A 22,621-nucleotide genomic window follows, 5' to 3' on the forward strand; every position below is an offset into this window, starting at 1 on the left:
CACAGCAGAATGAACCCTGTAACACAGCAGAATGAACCCTGTAACCCCGCACAATGAACCCTGTAACACAGCAGAATGAACCCTGTAACCACGCAGAATGAACCCTGTAACCACACACAATGAACCCTGTAACCCAGCAGAATGAACCCTGTAACCACGCAGAATGAACCCTGTAACCCCGCAGAATTAACCCTGTAACCACCCACAATGAACCCTATAACCACACAGAATGAACCCTGTAACCATGCACAATGCACCCTGTAACCATGCACAATGCACCCTGTAACTACGCAGAATGAACCCTGTAACCATGCACAATGAACCCTGTAACTACGCAGAATGAACCGAATGAACCCTGTAACCCTGCAGAATGAACCCTGTAACCACGTACAATGAACCCTGTAACTACGGACAATGAACCCTGTAACCACGTACAATGAACCCTGTAACTACGGACATTGAACCCTGTAACCCCGCACAATGAACCCTGTAACTACGCAGAATGAACCGAATGAACCCTGTAACCATGCACAATGAACCCTGTAACTACGGACAATGAACCCTGTAACTACGCAGAATGAACCGAATGAACCCTGTAACCCTGCAGAATGAACTCTGTAACCCCGCACAATGAACCCTGTAACTACGGACAATGAACCCTGTAACCACGTACAATGAACCCTGTAACTACGGACATTGAACCCTGTAACCCCGCACAATGAACCCTGTAACTACGGACAATGAACCCTGTAACCCTGCAGAATGAACTCTGTAACCCCGCACAATGAACCCTGTAACTACGGACAATGAACCCTGTAACCCTGCAGAATGAACTCTGTAACCCCGCACAATGAACCCTGTAACTACGGACAATGAACCCTGTAACCACGTACAATGAACCCTGTAACTACGGACAATGAACCCTGTAACCCCGCACAATGAACCCTGTAACTACGGACAATGAACCCTGTAACCCTGCAGTATGAACCCTGTAACCCAGCAGAATGAACCCTGTAACCCAGCACAATGAACCCTGTAACCCCGCAGAATGAACCCTGTAACCCCGCAGAATGAACCCTGTAACCCCGCAGAATGAACCCTGTAACACAGCAGAATGAACCCTGTAACCCCGCAGAATGAACCCTGTAACACAGTAGAATGAACCCTGTAACCCCGCAGAATGAACCCTGTAACCCTGCAGAATGAACCCTGTAACACAGCAGAATGAACCCTGTAACCCCGCAGAATGAACCCTGTAACACAGCAGAATGAACCCTGTAACCCCACAGAATGAACCCTGTAACACAGCAGAATGAACCCTGTAACCCCGCAGAATGAACCCTGTAACCCCGCAGAATGAACCCTGTAACACAGCAGAATGAACCCTGTAACCCCGCACAATGAACCCTGTAACACAGCAGAATGAACCCTGTAACCCCGCAGAATGAACCCTGTAACACAGCAGAATGAACCCTGTAACCCCGCACAATGAACCCTGTAACACAGCAGAATGAACCCTGTAACCACTATTTTTTTACCTTTATTTAACTAGGCAAGTCAGTTAAGAACAAATTCTTATTTTCAATGACGGCCTGGGAACAGTGGGTTAACTGCCTGTTCAGGGGCAGAACGACAGATTTGTACCTTGTCAGCTGGGGGATTTGAACTTGCAACTTTTTGGTTACTAGTCCAACACTCTAACCACTAGGGCTACCCTGCCGCCCCAATGCAGAATGAACCCTGTACCACGCAGAATGAACCCTGTACCACGCAGAATGAACCCTGTAACCACGCAGAATGAACCCTGTAACCCCGCAGAATGAACCCTGTAACTATGCAGAATGAACCCTGTAACCACGCACAATGAACCCTGTAACCCCGCAGAATGAACCCTGTAACCATGCAGAATGAACCCTGTAACACCTCAGAATGAACCCTGTAAATCTGCAGAATGAACACTGTAACCCCACAGAATGAACCCTGTAACCCCGCAGAATGAACCCTGTAACCATGAACAATGAACCCCGCAGAATTGACGTGGAATTTCAAAGGGAAACTATGAGATCTTGTTGCTGTCAAACCCTGCTTCCCTCTACTTCTCTCTCTGTTTATCTCTACTCCTCTCTCTTCACCCCTCTGTCTCTCTGTAAAATCTGTTTCACACGGGAGGGGGGGGGTATATTAGATAACATGCACTGCAGAGGAGAGCTCTTCTATCTCATCACATCCCTCCCTTCTCATCACATTACTCTCTAACTCTAACAGCCTCATGTTCTCTCTAGCGCTCCCATCTCATCCCTCTCACTCTCTTTGTCACTCCATCTTATTTCAGTCTCTCGTTGACAGGCGCCCGACTCGTCTCTCCTCTCTCCTGTTCGATCGCACAAACCAGCCCATTAATGTAACTGATCCCATCAAGTGGCACGAATACACTGCCACACACACACACACGATGTCTGCTGCGTGCCCATGTCTTCAGCAGGTGGGCACAGTGGATGATGTCAGCTCCTCCTCCTCTCTCTCCTGGCTCCCTCTTCTCTTCCTCCTTCAGTGTGATGCTATGTTCCCTCGCTCCGTGAAGGAGGTGTACGAAAGCCGCTCCAGCTCCTCCTCTCTTCTCTGGTCCCACAGCTTCCTGCCACCTCCCTCCAGCAGTCTTGAGTCAGCTCTCTATCCCTCGCTCTCTCTCTATAAATATCTATCCCCCCAACATTCTCTCTCTCTCTGTCTGTATCTGTTTTGTCTGGTTAAGGATTCGTGGTCCTACAGTATCCAGCCACAGTCATTAAAATAAAGAGCAACAGCAGTGAGTTAAAGGGGTATAGAGAGAGAGAGATAAAGGGAGGAAGAAAGCAACTGAGATGAGAGAGTGAAGGTGACAATATGCAGATGTCTGAGAAGACAGTTTGTGTGTGTGTGTGTGTGTGTGTGTCAGGGTTTCCATTAGCCAATTTTTAAAATATTTGTAAAAATAATTTAAAGCCGATAAATTCAACTGTTTTGGTGCACGATTAAAAATAGCTACTATTTTTTATTTCTCAACTGGTTATTGAAGTGTGCCTCCTATTCACCATTCAAGTGCAGACAACAGGCTGTCAGCGTGTCACCCACCACTTACAATGTGAGCTGGAGGCAGCGAAATCCTACCATGGAACACGGAGGCAATTATTTTATAAAGACTCTATATTCGCCGCGTGTAAGTTTCAAGTCTGGGGAAGCTTCCCATTTATCCTAACATGTTTGCCGTTCTGCGTGCCAGTTGTGATTTCATACGCCCATTTCCGTGGAACAGTTTCGTTTCAATTTGAACGTTTTCATTTCTCAAAATCATTGTCATGTGGTTAGTCATAAAAACCAGAATGAAAATGACAAAGTTATATATAATTAGCATAATAATAACATCCACATCACAATCTGTCTGTTTAAGCCAGAGATATATATTTGTTGTTGTTGTTGCACGGGACGCGTCTCAATCCCCCACATCCGCCGACGGCGGCCTCCCGCATCTGGGGTGGAAGGTGGCCGAGCCACAGTGGTGGTTGTCAGACCACCAGGCGTCCCGAAAATGTGTCTTCTCACGAAAATGTCTGTGAGTCTGAACGGTTTGACCTACAATCAAATACGACCACAAATACGACCGTGTTCTCCGCCTCACGGGACTCGTCTGCAGTCGGTACCGCCGATCTGCCAACTTCTGTCTGTGGCGTCTGAACAGTTTGGGCTACACACCGATATGGAGAGGTGAGACTCTCGCCAACATGTCGGTTGTTTTCCTCTCGGGCCGCCCGCGAATCCCGCCTGAAGGTAGCCTGGTACAAGTTCAAAAAATGAATGGAAGTATACACTGAGTGTACAAAACATTAAGAACACCTTCCTAATATTGAGTTGCACCTCCCCTCCCCTTTTGCCCTCAGAACGGTTTCAATTCGTCGGGATATGGACTCTACATGGTGCCGAAAGTGTTCCACAGGGATGCTGGCCCATGTTGACACTTAATGCTTCTCACAGTTGTGTCAAATTGGCTGGATGTCTTTTGGGTGGTGGACCATTCTTGCTACACACGGGAAACTGTTGAGCGTGAAAAACCCAGCAGCGTTGCAATTCTTGACACAAACTGGTGCGCCTGGCACCTACTACCATACCCCGTTCAAAGGCACTTAAATATTTTCTTGCCTATTCACCTTCAGAATGGCACACATAAACTATCCATGTCTCAAGGCTTAAAAATCATTCTTTAATCTGTCTCCTCCCCTTCAACTACACTGATTGACAGGTGACATCTTTCACCTGGCTTTCACCTGGAGTCACCTGGTCAGTCTATGTCATGGAAAGATGCATAATGTTTTGACCATTCAGTGCAGTGGCGATTTTAGCATGTAAATCTTGGTGGGGGAAAAAATGTATAATTGTGGGATTCATGCCAGCTAAGCCACTATACAACACTAAACAATACATTAATTGCACTACAGCACTGACAAACGGTGCCCACAAACTGTTAGGGCCTACATAAAGCTGTCCCAACACCTTACCACAGCTACACCTGGCTATCAGCGGAGCCTTGTCTATCAGCGAAACTGTTTATTCAGCCTCATTTACTGCCTTTAAAAAACATATAGCTGATATGACTAATGTGGTTTCTACTGACAATTGAGCTGTACAAACTACGACATAAAGGGACAGGCAGATAAGAGGCAATCCATCATTTCGATTAAGATCAAGCAACGACGGACGTAGTTCAGCATTTTTTAAATGTACAGCGAATTCAGAACATGGGCCGTTCTTACAGTGTTCTCCCTGTACACCAAGTCAGAACAGTAGGATAAATAAAGGGGACATATAAACAGAAAATGAAAGCTCTTACAATATTCGATGAATACATTTCTCTAAAACAGGTTATAGGCTATAGGTGCCCACCAAGATAGAACAGTAGGCGAAATTAAGAGGTGAAAATAGACCAAATTATTAGGGTGAGGCACATTGAATGCCGTTTGGGACTTTGCGTGTCAAAAAAGATACACGTCATATAACACTATTTGATGCGTTAAATAACACAATTATATTGTAGAATGTTGTGTGTGGGCTGAATTTGCAGGTGCAAGCCAAGCGCCACCACTACTGTCAGTAGTACTGTGTTTACAATACCGCATTGGTGAAAATAGACCCAATTATTAGGGTGAGGCACATGGGCTGCTAACAGTTTACTACACAACATACACTTAGTATTACTTTCTTAGCTACAGTATACATATCTCCCTGGCATGTTACATCATTTATGCAGCAGCATACAATACATTTTTGGACTCACCTTGTGAAGGTGACGCAGCGGTCCTTTGTGGGCAAACTTTGTCATCAAAGTCTGGCATTCTATGGAGTTATGTTGGGAACTCGGGACACACACACACACACACACACACACACACACACACACACACACACACACACACACACACACACACACACACACACACACACACACACACACACACACACACACACACACACACACACACACACACACACAGCCACTCCATTGAATAGCAGGCTAACTTTAGTTGTTTCTTTGCAACGCTTCTTTGCAACGCCTGCAGATAGCTACTGATTCCTTCCAAACGACTCCTTGTTGAATTTGCGATTTCCAACTTGGTGTGTAATCTTTATGTCCAAATGGCCGATGAGCACCGATACGTTTTATCTACAATTTCTCTTCATTATTTCTCTTCATATGACAAGGATTAAAAAGGATTTGCCAGTAGATTGTCGACCTGGTTCATGATGATGACTGTAAGACTTGGAAGGAAAGATTACGCCCCCGTGGGTCGACGCCCTAACGGGTTATACACCCAATGCATATGGGTCCGGTACATTTCTCAAATGGCCAATTAAAATCTTCCCGGTCAAGTTGTCCCGCGCCACATTTTCCTAACGGAAACCCTGGTGTGTGTGTGTGTGATGGCTGCTGATGGACAGGGTTGTCATGGTAATTAATGCAAGCGCTCAACTCGACCTTCTGATGGTTTATGGTCTGGATTTCCCAGAAACAGTCCCGCATCTCTCTCACGCACACACTGCATTCAAGGTCAACTGTTACAGAGCCAGACAACAGTAACAAGTCAAATGAAAGATGAGATATTCAAACAACAAAACAGCAAACCTCAGACAGAAATAACACGTTCTGTATCAGCACACACAACCAATGCTTCTCATGTGCACATGATTCTACCCCGTACCTCCTCCGAATTATTTAGGTCTCTTTAAGACCAGTAACTACTTTCTATCTACACCTCCCACTTCAACACACAGACACACACACATACGCGCATGCACACAAAGCCACAGTGTTTGGCAGGCAGTCAATGTATTATCGACCATGTTCAATACCCAGTGGTAATGTGATATAGCTGAAAGAGAGGCTGAATGACTGAGAGACCCAGGTGTGACTCTGTGGGGTCCTGGGGAGAAGGGGGACAGGGGCGTACGTGTGTGTGTGTGTGTGTGTGTGTGTGTGTGTGTGTGTGTGTGTGTGTGTGTGTGTGTGTGTGTGTGTGTGTGTGTGTGTGTGTGTGTGTGTGTGTGTGTGTGTGTGTGTAAGAGACAGAAAAAGAGAGAAGGGTGTGTGTGTAAGAGACAGAAAGAAAAAGAGAGAAGGGTGTGTGGGGTGTTACAAGGTGTGTGTGTGTGTGTGTGTAAGAGACAGAAAGAAAAAGAGAGAGAAGGGTGTGTGGGGTGTTACAAGGTGTTTGTGCGCTTGTTTGGGCTGCTCGCTACCCTCCAGGAAATAAGCTGATCCCAGACGGGGCCTCTCGGCACAGGGCCAAAACGTTGAACGTTGTGTGTGTGTGTGTGTGTGTGTGTGTGTGTGTGTGTGTGTGTGTGTGTGTGTGTGTTCTGGCACCCACCAAGAAACACAACGTAGAGCTCTCCTGTGACATGTCGTCATGCTTTAACAAAGAGGGAGAGAGCGAGAGGGGAGAACGAGAAACATGGACGAGCGATAGAGCGAGAGTGGATAGCAAGGGTATCTGCCCAGTTACAGTCCAAATCAAATCGACCACACACAACTGGATTCCCTTTGCAGGCGTCAAGAGATATGTATGAAATTGTTAACAGTGAGAGTGAGCCAAAACCAGACACACACACACACACACACACACACACACACACACACACACACACACACACACACACACACACACACACACACACACACACACACACACACACACACACAGATCAGACCGCCCAGTCACAGGAGGACATCAGATAACCACTGCTGTGAACGAGGGAGGAGTGGCCAGAAAACACACCAGAGATCTCTCTCGCTCTTAGTCCCGTCGATCATCCCTCCATCGTTACCTCTCATTAAGAGCACTGAGCTGTGATCATACAGACGGAGGAGGAGCAGGCCTCGGGTCCCCCTGTAGCAGTGCAAGCAGATACAGACATACAGTCCCCAGGGAAAGTTTACACACCCTTGAACTTTCTTTCCCCACATTTCGTTGCGTTACAAAGTGGGACGGAAATAGATTTGACTTTTTTTGTTGTTGTCAATGAGCTACACAAAAAAATACTCTAATTAATCATTAATAACAGTGTCATAACTACGAGATGGGGTATTCACCCCCTTTGTTTAGGCAAGCCTAAATTATAATGAACAAAAATAGCAACGCAACATGCAACAATTTCAAAGATTTGACTGAGTTACAGATTATAAAAGGAAATCAGTCAATTAAAATAAATTCATTGGGCCCGAATCTATGGATTTCACGAGTGGGCATAGTCCCACCCACTTGGCAACCAGGCCCGCCAACTGGGGAGCCAAGACCAGCCAATCAGAATGAGTTTTTCCCCACAAAGGGGCTTTATTACAGACAGAACTACTCCTCAGTTTCATCAGCTGTCCGGGTGGCTGGTCTCAGACGATCCGGAAGGTGAAGAAGGCGGCTGTGGAGGTCCTGGGCTGGCGTGGTTACACGTGGTCTGCGGTTGTGGAGGTCCTGGGCTGGCGTGGTAACACGTGGTCTGCGGTTGTGAGGCCGGTTGGACATGCAGCCAAGTTCTCTAAAACCACGTTGGATGCGGCTTATGGTTGAGAAATGAACATTTAATTATCTGGCAACAGCTCTGGTGGACATTCCTGCAGTCAGAATGACAATTGAAATAAATTGAGACATCTATGGCATCGTGTTGTGTGAAAAAAACACACATTTTAGAATGGCCTTTTATTGTCCCCAGCACAAGATGCACCTGTGTAATAACCATGCTGTTTAATCAGCTTCTTGACTTGATATGCCACACCTGTCAGGTGGATGGATTATGAAATGCTCACTAACGGGATGTAAACAAATTTGTGCACCAAATTTGAGAGAAATAAGCTTTTTGTGCACATGGCAAATCTTTTATTTCAGTTCATGAAACATGGGACCAACACTTTTTTGTTCAGAAGTAAAATTGGTCTTAACAAATCACATAATATGTTATATGGAATCACTCTGTGAATTAATAGGGGTTGACATGATTTTTTAATGACTACCCCTTCCTCTGTCCGACATACATACATCTTCAACTACAAAGACCATTGGAGCTTTTCGAATCCCTCATAAAGAAGGGCAGTGATTGGTAGATGGGTAACAATAACAAATCAAATGCCTAATACATATTTAAGCACGGTCAAGTTAATAATTATGCTGTGGATGACGTATCACACCACCCAGACACATAAAAGATGCAGTCGTCCTTCTGAACTGAGCTGCAGGAAAGGAAGGAAACTGCTCAGGGATGCCAACATGAGGCCATTGGTGATTTAAAAACCTTTCAATGGTTGTGACGGGAGAAAACCGATGGATCAACATTGTAGTGACTGCACAATAATGACCTAAATAACAGAATACAAATATACATCGTAAAATTGTTCAACAAAACATGAATATGTTTGCAACAAGGCACTAAAGTAGAAACACGGCAAAGGAATACACTTTTTATTGCCTAAATGCAAAGTCTTGTGTTTTGGGCAAATCCAACACAATATCAGAGTAACTGCCTCCTTATTTTCAAGCATGGTGGTGGCTGCATCATGTTATGGGTATGCTTGACATCGGGAAAGACAAGGGAGATTTTATAGGATGAAAATAAACGGGATGTAGCTAAGCACAGGCAAATCCTAGAGGAAACCCTGCTGCAGTCTGCTTTACACCAGACACCGAAAGAGGAATTCACCTCTCAGCAGGACAATAACCTACAACACAAAGCCAAATCGACACTGCAGATGCTTACCAAGAATCCAGTGAATGATCTTGAGTGACCAAGTTTGCTTTGGACTTAAATCTGCTTTAAAAGCGATGGCAATACTTGCTGTCTAGCCATGATCCCCAACACCTTGTCAGAGCTTGAAGAATTTTGAAAATAATGGGCAAATATTGCACAACACAGGTGTGCAAAGCTCTTATGAGACTTAACCAAGAAAACTCACAGCTGTAATCGCTGCCAAAGGTGTTTCTAACATATGTGTTTCATTTTTATTAGTCTTAAAAAATGTCATTGTCCACTTAACATGAGAGTACTTGTGTAGATCACTGACCAAAAAATGGCAATTAAATCCATTTTTTAATCCCACTTTGTAACACAATAAAATGTGAAGAAATCCAAGGGGGGCTGGAGACTTTCTATAGTCACTGTATAGAAACAGTGACAGACGCAAACATACACAGACAAACACAAGCACAGATGCACAACATCAGCATTTGTATAAATGCACAGAAACGTACAGACACACTTCCTTACCCGGCCAACTGCGTGCTCCAACCAGACGGCCCCGCTGCAAGAGAGAAACATCAAATCATTCTGTCGGCGCAATGCAGAATGCCCTTAAATCCACTTTTAAAAAAAATCGAATAAAAAAAAAAAATCACAATTTTTTTTGAATCAAATGATTTCACTTGATAAGACACCAAACTTACCATTCCCACACTTCATTATGATTGGCTCTTTGCTGTGGCTGCACAGCCCCTGACCGTGATGTTAACATCTTTAATGTTTGTTCAGGTGATGCCAGGCTGGCCCATGCCGAAAGCACACCGAGGCCGTGGCATCATGTTAGGCCTTGTTCCGCTGCGAATAGAGAAGCACGTCAGTGCAATGACATTAGAACTGGAGAGCAGTCTAGAGGCCTGGCATGACAGGTAAGGACTTACGTTGTGTGTCTGAGGAGAAATCAGGGAGCTCACAAGAGCATTGCCGTTAGTAATAATGGTGCTCATTTGTTGTTATAGATTAACACACTTATCCTGAACATGTGACAACATCCCCAGCATTTTTATGTCAGCAGCTTCAGCCATTCCTAAACGCAGGAGACTCTTAGACGGAGTATTGTCGGAGTGTGTGTCGGTCTCTAGTGGATTCCTGATTGTATCACGTGAGCATTTCGAGGCCACAAAAAATCAAAATGCATTTGTCATATGCCCCAAATACTACAGGTGTAGACTTTACCGTGAAATGTTTACTTACGAGCCCTTTCCCAACAACGCAGAGCAAAAAAATATGAACAATATGCTAAATAAAAAGGAAATAATAACACAATAAAATAACAATAACGAGGCTACAGTAAATATAAGGAGTACCGGTACCGAGTCAATGTGCAGGGGTATGAGGTAGTAATATGTACAGGTAATATGTGCAGGTATATAGGTAATACGAGGTAATGTCTACAGGTAATATGTACGAGGTAATATGTACAGGTAATATGTACGAGGTAATATGTATGAGGTAATATGTGCAGGTAATATGTACGAGGTAATATGTACAAGGTAATATGTACGAGGTAATATGTGCAGGTAATATGTACGAGGTAATATGTACAGGTAATATGTACAGGTAATATGTACAGGTAATATGTACAGGTAATACGAGGTAATATGTACGAGGTAATATGTGCAGGTAATATGTACGAGGTAATATAATTTTTTGTTGTTGTAAGACAGCTCCAAAACGCAGGTGCAGCTCAGTGCTTTATGTGGTGGTGGGGCAGCCAGCAGAAAGTACGTAGCGTAGGGATTGGTAATGTTCTCTAGTTGCGCCGTGATTGGCTCAGTGTTCTGTCACTCATGGGGAGACTACATCACCGCCAAATCTAAGGGTAGAGCAACATTGGCCATGCTATCAATCCAGCATGAATTCTGCTGTGCTCAAAACAACTGTTAACTCAGATCTGGGAAATCTGACTTTAGTGAGTTCAAGACAACTGGGAACTCGGGAAACAATTATGTTTTGAACGGTCATCCAGCTCGGAATTGTAAATCGGGAACTTGGGCCTCTTTCTCGATCTACGACCTGAAGATCACTGATGTTATCATCATTCGACCTTGTTTTTTTAGAGTTCCCAGTTGTCTTGAAAGCACCATAAATTCAGAAAATGCCAGACTTTGATGACAAAATTTTCCAATGAAGGACCGTCGCGTCACCTTCATGAGTCCAAAAATGTATTGTATACTGATGCATAAATGATGTAATATGCCAGGGAGATATGTATACTGTAGCTAAGAAAGTAATACTAAGTGTATGTTGTGTAGTAAGCTGTTAGTAGCCCATGTGCCTCACCCTAATAATTTGGTTTATTTTCACCTCTTAATTTCACCTACTGTTCTGACTTGGTGGGTCACATGTAGCCTATAACCTGTTTTAGAGAAATGTAATCATTGAATTGTATTTACCCGTTATTTTACCAGGTAAGTTGACTGAGAACATGTTCTCATTTGCAGCAACGACCTGGGGAATAGTTACAGGGGAGAGGAGGGGGATGAATGAGCCAATTGTAAACTGGGGATTATTAGGTGACTGTGATGGTTTGAGGGCCAGATAGGGAATTTAGCCAGGACACCGGGGTTAACACCCCTACTCTTACGATAAGTGCCATGGGATCTGTAAAGACCTCAGAGAGTCAGGACACCCGTTTAACGTCCCATCCGAAAGACAGATATTGCAAGAGCATTCACTGTCTGCTTATATGCTCCCTTTTCTTATCCTACGGTTCTGACTTGGTGTACAGGGAGAATAATGTAAGAACGGGCCATGTTCTGAATTATGTTGCTGTACATTTCAAAAGTGCTGAATAAATAGTTATATTGACTACATCCATCCTAGCTTGCTCATTAATGTCTTAATCAAAATTACGGATGGCCTCTTATGCGCTTGTCATCCCCTTCTGCCATAGTTTGTACGTCTTAATTGTCAGTAGAAACCACATTTGTTTAAGCAAGTCAGCCATATCAGCTATGTTTTTTTTAAAGGCAGTAAATGAGGCTGAATGAACCGTTGCCAGACAAGGCTCCGCTGATAGCCAGGTGTAGCAGCGGTAAGGTGATGGGAATGCTGTTGGGACTCTGCTGTTGCCGTTTTAGTGCAATTAATGTATTGTTTAGTGTTGTATAGTAGCTTTGCTGGCATGCACCCACCCCCCCCAAAAAAATGTGTTTGCCCCACCAAGATGTACATGCTAAAATCGCCACTGCATGTAGGTAGGGGTAAAGGTGACTAGGCAATTCGGATATATAATAAACAGAGTAGCGTATGTGAAGAATGTTAAAGTGTGTCTATGTGTGAGTGTGTGTTGCGTCAATGGGTGCGTTCGTAAATTCACTCTGGCTATCTACTCCGATTTCAGAGCCCTCTCTGCGGGTGCCAGAGCGCAGAATAATTAAGGAATATACAAACGCTCAAAACCCCTTGAATATGACAAGTGTCAGTAAACCTCGGAGAAAAATCATAATTCAATTGTTGCCAGCAGCAACGTTACAGTCACCAGCTCTGTATAACATGAAACCGTCTAATCAGCTCTGCTTGGGCGAGTAAAATAGTCAGCTGTTCTCTCATTTGTGTCTGGAAGTAGCTAGCAAGTCAGCCAACGTTAGCCAGTTAGCTTGGGTGCCGTTGTGAGGTCAGAACGCTCAGATCAACCCAGAATTTACTCCTCGGCCAGAACGTCCAGTGTGCGCTCTGAATTTACGAACGCACCCAATGTGTTTGAATTGTGTCACTATTTCTATTTAATTTGGTATCTTCTCTTTAACTCTATTGTTGGTATGGGACCCGTAAGTAAGCACTTCACTGTTAGTCTACACCCGTTGTCTACGAAACATCTGACGAATACAATTTGACTTGATTTAATCTCAGCTACAAGTATTTTCTTGGTGACTACTAGTTATAATCTAGAAGAAGAAAAAAAGCGCACACCTATTTAGGCGAAGTGCTGGCGAGCGGAGTAGAAAACGTGAAAATAAAAGAGGGCCGCACACTAGGAGCTCAGATGCAAAACAATGTAATTACCAACGTTTCGACATCCAAGCTGTTTTCATCCGGGTATAATCACAAACACTGCGGGATGACTCGTTTATATAGTGTCAAAAGACACAGGTGTCTGTAATCATGGCCAGGAGTGGCCTAATATCATTGGTTAATTATCAAATATTAAAATGTCATACAAAGAACAGCATAGAAACAACAAATGGATAACATACGATCATAAATTAATTTTCGACTACACAAGCTTACAAACAATTACAATGGCAAAGTCACAAGAATCACAAGAATGCTTCAGATCAAAGTCTACGTTGAGACCGTCGGGAGAAATGGTCTTTAAGTTAAAGATCCAGGCAGCCTCTCGTTTTCACAATAAATGATCAAGGTCAACCCCTCTCCTAGGGAGGGTGACATGTTCGATGCCAATATAACGCAGAGACGAAATCGAGTGGCCTGCCTCCAAGAAGTGGGCCGCAACTGGTTAAGTAAAGTGTTTACACCTAATGGTGTTACGATGCTCTGAGATACGTACTTTTAATTCGCGCTTTGTTTTACACACATACTTTTAAGGTAAGTTATAAGGTAAATAACTGCCTTAGTGGAACACGTAATAACAGCTTTAATTGGGATCGATTTCCCTGTTTGTGGGTGTTTGAGGGATCAACATTTATAAATGCATTGAGCACAGCCATTACATTTGTAATTTCCATCCAGTAGGGGCGCAAATAGACGTTGTTCAGGAATATCTTGGGGTGGTAAATCAGAGTGTACCAATTGGTCTCTTAGATTTCTGCCCGGCGAGAATACGACCAAGGGAAGGTCCGAAAACACATTACCGAGACTGTCATCGGATTTTAGAATGTTGCAATGTTTGAACGATTCCCTTAATTTGTTCAGAACGCTTTAAATAGCGGGTAGTTAGAACACAAGAATGCGTCTTTTTTGAGACTGCCCTTGAAAAAGGTAATGTCTCGTTTTGTTTTAAATTTTCCCAATGGCAATATTAATCTGATTAATATTAATCTGATCATTTTTGTAGCCCCTCTCCTTGAACTTTCTTTGCGTCTCAGACATATTTCTGTCAATCTGATTTGTTTCTGTTTTTTGCAAAATATTTTGATTCGACAGAATTGGCTGTAGGGCAAACTATTTTTCAAGTGAAGTGTTTGCCAACTATCAGCCCTCAAACTTACGATCAATAGGCTTCCTATAAAGCTAGGTGGTAATCTATCAACTTCAAAATAAAAGCTTCGGGTGGATGTTTTACCAGAATGCCTAACCATAACCTCTTAAAACTTCCAGCAGAAAACCTGATAGCCAGGCAGAGCCACGCCAAGCCCATTTTATAGACCTGTGGCGTCCTCTAGTGGCGAAAATAAGGACGTGAATCAAGTGGGCGGAGATAGAACTGGCAAGGATATGGAGATTTTTTTTTTACATTGAACAAATTCAAACGCTTTTCCTGGAAATTCTACGGAACCCGCCACAACTTCACCACATGACATTTCAGAAAGAAAATGCGACACTCCTTCCCCGAACACTGGAAGGCCCAGATTTCATTCAATGGCCGCGGTTACTTAACCATTATTTCATTAAATATCACAGACAGGACATTTTGGATCCTGGCACCACCGAGAAAGATACAACTTCACGCCAAATGTAGGTTTTAGAAGAGTAAAAAGGTTGAACCGAAAGCAGCACACCAGCCCGTCACTAGGCGATTACAACATCGTCTACTCATACGGGGTTCCCGTAAACCCATCGTTATTGTAACCAGATGACCATATTGCAAACACTTTCGATATTACTAATTGTGAAAGGATAAAACACAGCTGGCAGAAACACAACATGCCAAATGCGTTTGCTACATTTCCTAAAGCCTGTCTTAGTAGTTTTAGGCAACGAATAGGAAACTTCATCTACATTGTTACGTTGTAGTAGCCTGTGTAATGTTTGGAACAATGCATCCTAATTAAGAGATGATTATGCGCGTTGGTTACAAGCGTTGGACATAGCATACCAGTAGCCTATAAAGTAGGCATTCACTCAATACCATTCGTTCTAGATCTAATTTTGGCTAAACATTCTCTGATACGGCAATTCTGGTTAATTATGCAACATTATAAGCCTGTGTTAATTAGTCTATAACAGTCGAATCGTTTATCGTACCTGTTTGTGCATGCTGCTTTCTCATGGGAGGTGCCGTTGCTGCACACTGTAACAGAAAAAAAAAACGTCGTAACACATCTTCTTTCCACACGAATGACGTTCGTTCAGCCACGTAGCCTCCCAAAACCGTTCCCCAAATTAAGTAATAGCTGAATAATGTGTCAAAAAGCATTACTCCATTTAGAAAATGTCGTCTTGCAGAAACTGTACACGCAGACACATTATGAAATCGTTGCTTGGGAGAGATGAGAGCATTTAGAGAATCAGCCATGAGCATGGCACAACGATTAGTCTCGTGTTGTTGCACAATTTCAAAGCTGTACAGTAATCTCTAATCTTGCATATCGTCTTCCAAAATGAATGTACAGCCCTCTCGCAGAAGAATTGAACATTCCGTTTCAAAATCGCCAAGCCAAGTACGTAGCTGTTACAACCGCCGGTATAGGCTCTGCGTGCACCGCGGGCGGGTTTGCCACACGCATGTTCAATCCAAGCAAGCCTTTAGATATCAATATATTTTAGGACACCAGGACCAAAGCGGCGATGGATACTAAGAAATTGCGCAGTTCTTAATCAATTGAAACGCATACTGTTTCCCCACATCTTCTGTTGTAATGGCTCTTATCTCCCTCCTCCCTCCCTCCCTCCCGCTCTCTCTCTCTTTCCGTCTCATGCAGGTTTATTTTTGGTGGACGAGTCTTGGACATAAACTGCCAGCCTTATTACTCACTGGCAAACACACTGCAGGGCTTTCTGAAATGCTCTTTTAGCCTCTATTCTTCAGAGCACAAATGACCCTGATTTTTTCCATTATTTGAGGGCTTGATCAATCATTTCTGCTATAAATTTCAGTTGGACATAATGCAAGTCCATACGGGGCATTTAGGATTTATAAAGTTATTTTATATAGTGATGTTTTCATAACAATGCTTTCCTTTAGATAACAGGCCAGTTCACCACCATGGATAATAGTTAGTTTACTAAACACACTATCAAGGGTTAGCACATTGGATTTGACAAAACATTTCTCTAGGAATGAATAGTGGATCTCGTTTTACAGCATTTAATTGAATAAGCAGACTGGAAAGGTTTGCTTCCAATAGAAAATGCCTCAAACAAACACCAGAGGAGTTCTGTAAAAGACAAGACAAGGTGATTGTTATTTATTACTATTGACCCTTTGTAACACACACACACTCCTCTTCAGGAAGTGTAATGCACAATAACGGCTGTACATGTTACGTTGAGAGTTTTCTCATCTCAAATTAAAAATCAGTTTCTCGCTTTCAACAAACAAGACTGAGCCAACACTTTCCCTTGCAACACTGCCTCAGAGGAACTTAAAAGCTTATTTGAATTTGAATTCAGCATGTTGCTATGAGCTCCCGAACAACAACTGGTAGCACACGCACACACACACACACACACACACACACACACACACACACACACACACACACACACACACACACACACACACAGCCCAGACCTGGGCCACATAAAGAGGCCCTTAACGGTCTCTCCGTCTCTTTCAGAAGGCATTCCCACCTGAATACGGCCTTGAACTGGAGGGAGGCGCTCACTCCCTCCCTCCTTCACAACCGTTTATTCCCTTTCTCCCCAGCCCCTCTCTTGTTTTCCCCTCCTTTGAATAACATCGTGTTGAAGCCATTTACAGTGTGTGTGTGTGTGTGTGTGCCTGTGTGTGTGTCTAGAGTGAGTACTCGCTCAGCAAATGTCTCTTGATTTAGTTCATTAGAATGCCCCTCCTACTTCCACTTTGAGAAAATGTGTTAGCATAGATATTTCCATCTCATCTCGTTAAGCACATTGTGTGTGTGTGTGTGTGTGTGTGTATGCACACAGTTTGCCATCCTGACATAAAATGTGTCAATCAGACATTTCAGCACTTTGCCAATCCTACAAACAAACACAGAAAGTTGAAGCATATACGCACACAGCAGGGTTTTTTCTGGATCAAACAGGGGCTTAGGTGGTGGGTGTGGCAGAGGGCGTGGCAACGGGAGGAGTTGGCGCTGGATTTGAGATGGAGCTGAGAGAAAATGCAATTCTGTGCATTATGCCATGGCTAATGCGGTGTTCTTTTGCTGAAACGTAATAACAAAATCAATACTGCTAAATTAATTGTTTTTTGGAATTTGAAATTCTCCCTGATTGTCTTCTTTTATTTTGGGGATTGTTCATTCTCAAAGATTATATTATTAAAATATATATATATTTTTCTCTACTTTCTATCAAGATTTTAGTAATTTAAGTTCACACTGAACGTGTTCTTCCATCCCAAGAAATAAACAATAATATTTAGACATTAGGGCTTGAACTCCTTCTTGATCTTCCTGAGTGACATCTGGATGTTGTGAATGTCTCTGTGTGTTACTGTGTCTTCTGTGTGAAATGTTGTTTACCTGTGCAGGAATATACACTGCTCAAAAAAATAAAGGGAACACTTAAACAACACAATGTAACTCCAAGTCAGTCACACTTCTGGGAAATCAAACTGTCCACTTAGGAAGCAACACTGATTGACAATACATTTCACATGCTGTTGTGCAAATGGAATAGACAACAGGTGGAAATTATAGGCATTTAGCAAGACACCCCCAATAAAGGAGTGGTTCTGCAGGTGGTGACCACAGACCACTTCTCAGTTCCTTCTCAGTTCCTATGCTTCCTGGCTGATGTTTTGGTAGCATGAGACGGAGTCTACAACCCACACTAGTGGCTCAGGTAGTGCAGCTCATCCAGGATGGCACATCAATGCGAGATGTGGCAAGAAGGTTTGCTGTGTCTCAGCGTAGTGTCCAGAGCATGAAGGCGCTACCAGAAGACAGGCCAGTACACCAGGAGACGTGGAGGAGGCCGTAGGAGGGCAACTACCCAGCAGCAGGACCGCTACCTCCGCCTTTGTGCAAGGAGGAGCACTGCCATAGCCCTGCAAAATGACCTCCAGCAGGCTACAAATGTGCATGTGTCTGCTCAAACGGTCAGAAACAGACTCCATGAGGGTGGTATGAGGGCCCCACGTCCACAGGTGGGGGTTGTGCTTACAGCCCAACACCGTGCAGGACGTTTGGCATTTGCCAGAGAACACCAAGATTGGTAAATTCGCCACTGGCGCCCTGTGCTCTTCACAGATGAAAGCAGGTTCACACTGAGCAGACGTGACAGAGTCTGGAGATGCCGTGGAGAACGTTCTGCTGCCTGCAACATCCTCCAGCATGACCGGTTTGGCGGTGGGTCAGTCATGGTGTGGGGTGGCATTTCTTTGGGGGGCCGCACAGCCCTCCATGTGTTCGCCAGAGGTAGCCTGACTGCCATTAGGTACCGAGATGAGATCCTCAGACCCCTTGTGAGACCATATGCTGGTGTGGTTGGCCCTGGGTTCCTCCTAATGCAAGACAATGCTAGACCTCATGTGGCTGGAGTGTGTCAGCAGGTCCTGCAAGAGGAAGGCATTGATGCTATGGACTGGCCCGCCCGTTCCCCAGACCCGAATCGAATTGAGCACATCTGGGACATCATGTCTCGCTCCATCCACCATCCATTTAGTTGCACCACAGACTGTCCAGGAGTTGGTGGATGCTTTAGTCCAGGTCTGGGAGGAGATCCCTCAGGAGACCATCCACCACCTCATCAGGAGCAGGCCCAGGCGTTGTAGGGAGGTCATACAGGCACGTGGAGGCCACACACACTACTGAGCCTCATTTTGACTTGTTTTAAGGACATTACATCAAAGTTGGATCAGCCTGTAGTGTGGTTTTCTACTTTAATTTTGAGTGTGACTCCAAATCCAGACCTCCATGGGTTGATACATTTGATTTCCATTGATAATTTGTGTGTGATTTTGTTGTCAACACATTCAACTATGTAAAGAAAAAAGTATTTAATAAGAATATTTCATTCATTCAGATCTAGGATGTGTTATTTTAGTGTTCCCTTTATTTTTTTTGGAGCAGTGTATATATACAGTGGGGCAAAAAAGTATTTAGTCAGCCACCAATTGTGCAAGTTCTCCCACTTAAAAAGATGAGAGGCCTGTAATTTTCATCATAGGTACACTACAACTATGACAGACAAAATGAGAAAAAAAATCCAGAAAATCACATTGTAGGATTTTTAATGAATTTATTTGCAAATTATGGTGGAAAATAAGTATTTGGTCACCTACAAACAAGCAACATTTCTGGCTCTCACAGACCTCACAGACCTGTTCACAACCTCAAACAGTCACACTCCAAACTCCACTATAGCCAAGACCAAAGAGCTGTCAAAGGACACCAGAAACAAAATTGTAGACCTGTAGACCAGAAACAAAATTGTAGACCTGCACCAGGCTGGGAAGACTGCATATGCAATAGGTAAGCAGCTTGGTTTGAAGAAATCAACTGTGGGAGCAATTATTAGGAAATGGAAGACATACAAGACCCTCGATCTGGGGCTCCACGCAAGATCTCACCCCGTGGGGTCAAAATGATCACAAGAATGGTGAGCAAAAATCCCAGAACCACACGGGGGGACCTAGTGAATGACCTGCAGAGAGCTGGGACCAAAGTAACAAAGCCTACCATCAGTAACACACTACGCCACCAGGGACTCAAATCCTGCAGTGCCAGACGTGTCCCCCTGCTTAAGCCAGTACATGTCCAGACCCGTCTGAAGTTTGCTAGAGAGCATTTGGATGATCCAGAAGAAGATTGGGAGAATGTCATATGGTCAGATGAAACCAAAATATAACGTTTTGGTAAAAACTCAACTCGTCGTGTTTGGAGGACAAAGAATGCTGAGTTGCATCCAAAGAACACCATACCTACTGTGAAGCATGGGGGTGGAAACATCATGCTTTGGGGCTGTTTTTCTGCAAAGGGACCAGGACGACTGATCCGTGTAAAGGAAAGAATGAATGGGGCTATGCATCGTGAGATTTTGAGTGAAAACCTCCTTCCTTCAGCAAGGGCATTGAAGATGAAACATGGCTGGGTGTTTCAGCATGACAATGATCCCAAACACACCGCCCGGGCAACGAAGGAGTGGCTTCGTAAGAAGCATTTCAAGGTCCTGGAGTGGCCTAGCCAGTCTTCAGATCTCAACCCCATAGAAAATCTTTGGAGGGAGTTGAAAGTCCGTGTTGCCCAGCAACAGCCCCAAAGCATCACTGCTCTAGAGGAGATCTGCATGGAGGAATGGGCCAAAATACTAGCAACAGTGTGTGAAAACATTGTGAAGTCTTATAGAAAACGTTTGACCTCTGTCATTGCCAACAAAGGGTATATAACAAAGTATCGAGAAACTTTTGTTATTGACCAAATACTTATTTTCCACCATAATTTGCAAATAAATTCATTAAAAATCCTACTATGTGATTTTTCTGGATTTTTTTTCAAATTTTGTCTGTCATAGTTGAAGTGTACCTATGATGAAATTTACAGGGCATATTTTTAAGTGGGAGAACTTGCACAATTGGTGACTGACTAAATACTTTTTGACCCACTGTATGTAATGGACATATAATGGATTTCAATGGCAGAAATCCCTGCCCAGGTAAACAACATTTCACACAGAAGACACAGTAACACACAGAGACATTCACATCCAGATGTCACTAAGGAAGATCAAGAAGGAGTTCAAGCACCCAGAGTTCTCATGGCACATTCATTCATACAGTCTGGGAGTGCTCTTTTGGCAATCAGTGGCTTCATCATTATCAAGCATTTTGTCCAAACGCATTCCATGTCTTTGCAACGTGCTACTGCTTAATGATGAGTCTTCACTTAACTTAACATACAGGCATAGAATGAGTTGGCTTGCCAGATTAATAGCAGCCAAGAAAATGGTTGCCTTACGATATGATGGCAAGCCCCACACACTCTGCCACACCAGCAATGAATTTCCTCATTCCTGGTCATAGCTCAACTTGAATGACCAATCTCTTGAAAGCATGGCGCAAAGTCAGACAATGTTAATATGGACTACAACCCGTGGCAGTTTAAAATCACTTATTTGATATGCAGTGCCTTCGGAAAGTATTCAGACCCCTTGACCTTTTTTCACATTTTGTTACGTTGCAGCCTTATTCTAAAATGTATTCATTTGTTCTCTCCCATCAATCTACACACAATACCCCATAATGACAAAGCAAAAAATAATTTGTAAAAATAAATAATGAAATATTACATTTACATAAGTATTCCGACCCTTAACTCAGTACTTTGTTGAAGCACTTTTGGCAGCGATTACAGCCTCAAGTCTTCTTGGGTCTGACGCTAAAAGCTTGGCACTCCTGTATTTGGGGTGTTTTTCCCATTCTTCTCTGCAGATCCTCTCAAGCTCTGTCAAGTTGGATGGGGAGCGTCGCTGCACAGCTATTTTCAGGTTCCTCCAGAGATGTTAGATCGGGTTCAAGTCGGGCTCTGGCTGGGTCACTCAAGCACAATCAGAGGCTTGTCCCGAAGCCACTCCTGCATAGTCTTGGCTGTGTGTCCTGTTGGAAGGTGAAACTTCGCCCCCAGTCGGAGGTCCTGAGCGCTCTGGAGCAGGTTTTCATCAAGGATGTCTCTGTACTTTGCTCTGTTCATCTTTGCCTCGATCCTGACTAGTCTCCCAGTCCATGTCTCTGAAAAACATCCCCACAGCATGATGCTGCCACCACCATGCTTCACCATAGGAATGGTGCCAGGTTTCCTCCAGACGTGACACTTGGCATTCAAGCCAAAGAGTTCAATCTTGGTTTCAAAAGACCAGATGATCTTGTTTCTCATGGTCAGAGTCCTTTAGGTGCTGTCATGTGCCTTTTATTGCCTTTTGTTTGCTGCAGAAATGGTTGTCCTTCTGGAAGGTTCTCCCATCTCCACAGATGAACTCTAGAGCTAGGTCAGAGTGAACATTGGGTTCTTGGTCCCCTCCCTGACCAAGACCCTTCTCCCCCGATTGCTCAAATTGGCTGGGTGACCAGCTCTATGAAGAGTCTTGGTGTTTCCAAACTTCATCCATTTAAGAATGATGGAGGCTACTGTGTTCTTGGGGAGCTTCAATGCTGCAGAAATTGTTTGGTACCCTTCCCCAGATCTGTGCCTCGACACAATCCTGTCTCGGAGCTCTACGGACAATTCCTTTGACCTCATGGCTTGGTGTTTGCTCTGACATGCAC

General features: G+C 43.9%; 1 protein-coding gene across 1 annotated transcript in view; it reads right to left on the reverse strand.

Annotated features, from left to right (window-relative positions):
* kdm6ba (lysine (K)-specific demethylase 6B, a) overlaps positions 1–16,059 on the reverse strand; it is a 179,743-nt gene extending 163,684 nt beyond the window's left edge. Inside the window, exons 1-3 of the mRNA XM_046327990.1 lie at positions 15,457–16,059; positions 9,954–10,104; positions 9,778–9,811 (exon numbers count right to left, since the gene is read on the reverse strand). The gene's annotated coding sequence lies outside the window, so the exon portion shown is untranslated. The remainder of the gene's footprint in view (positions 1–9,777; positions 9,812–9,953; positions 10,105–15,456) is intronic.
* Positions 16,060–22,621: the final 6,562 nt, after the last annotated feature.

This window comes from Oncorhynchus gorbuscha, linkage group LG25, assembly GCF_021184085.1.
Source record: "Oncorhynchus gorbuscha isolate QuinsamMale2020 ecotype Even-year linkage group LG25, OgorEven_v1.0, whole genome shotgun sequence".
NCBI lineage: Eukaryota > Metazoa > Chordata > Actinopteri > Salmoniformes > Salmonidae > Oncorhynchus > Oncorhynchus gorbuscha.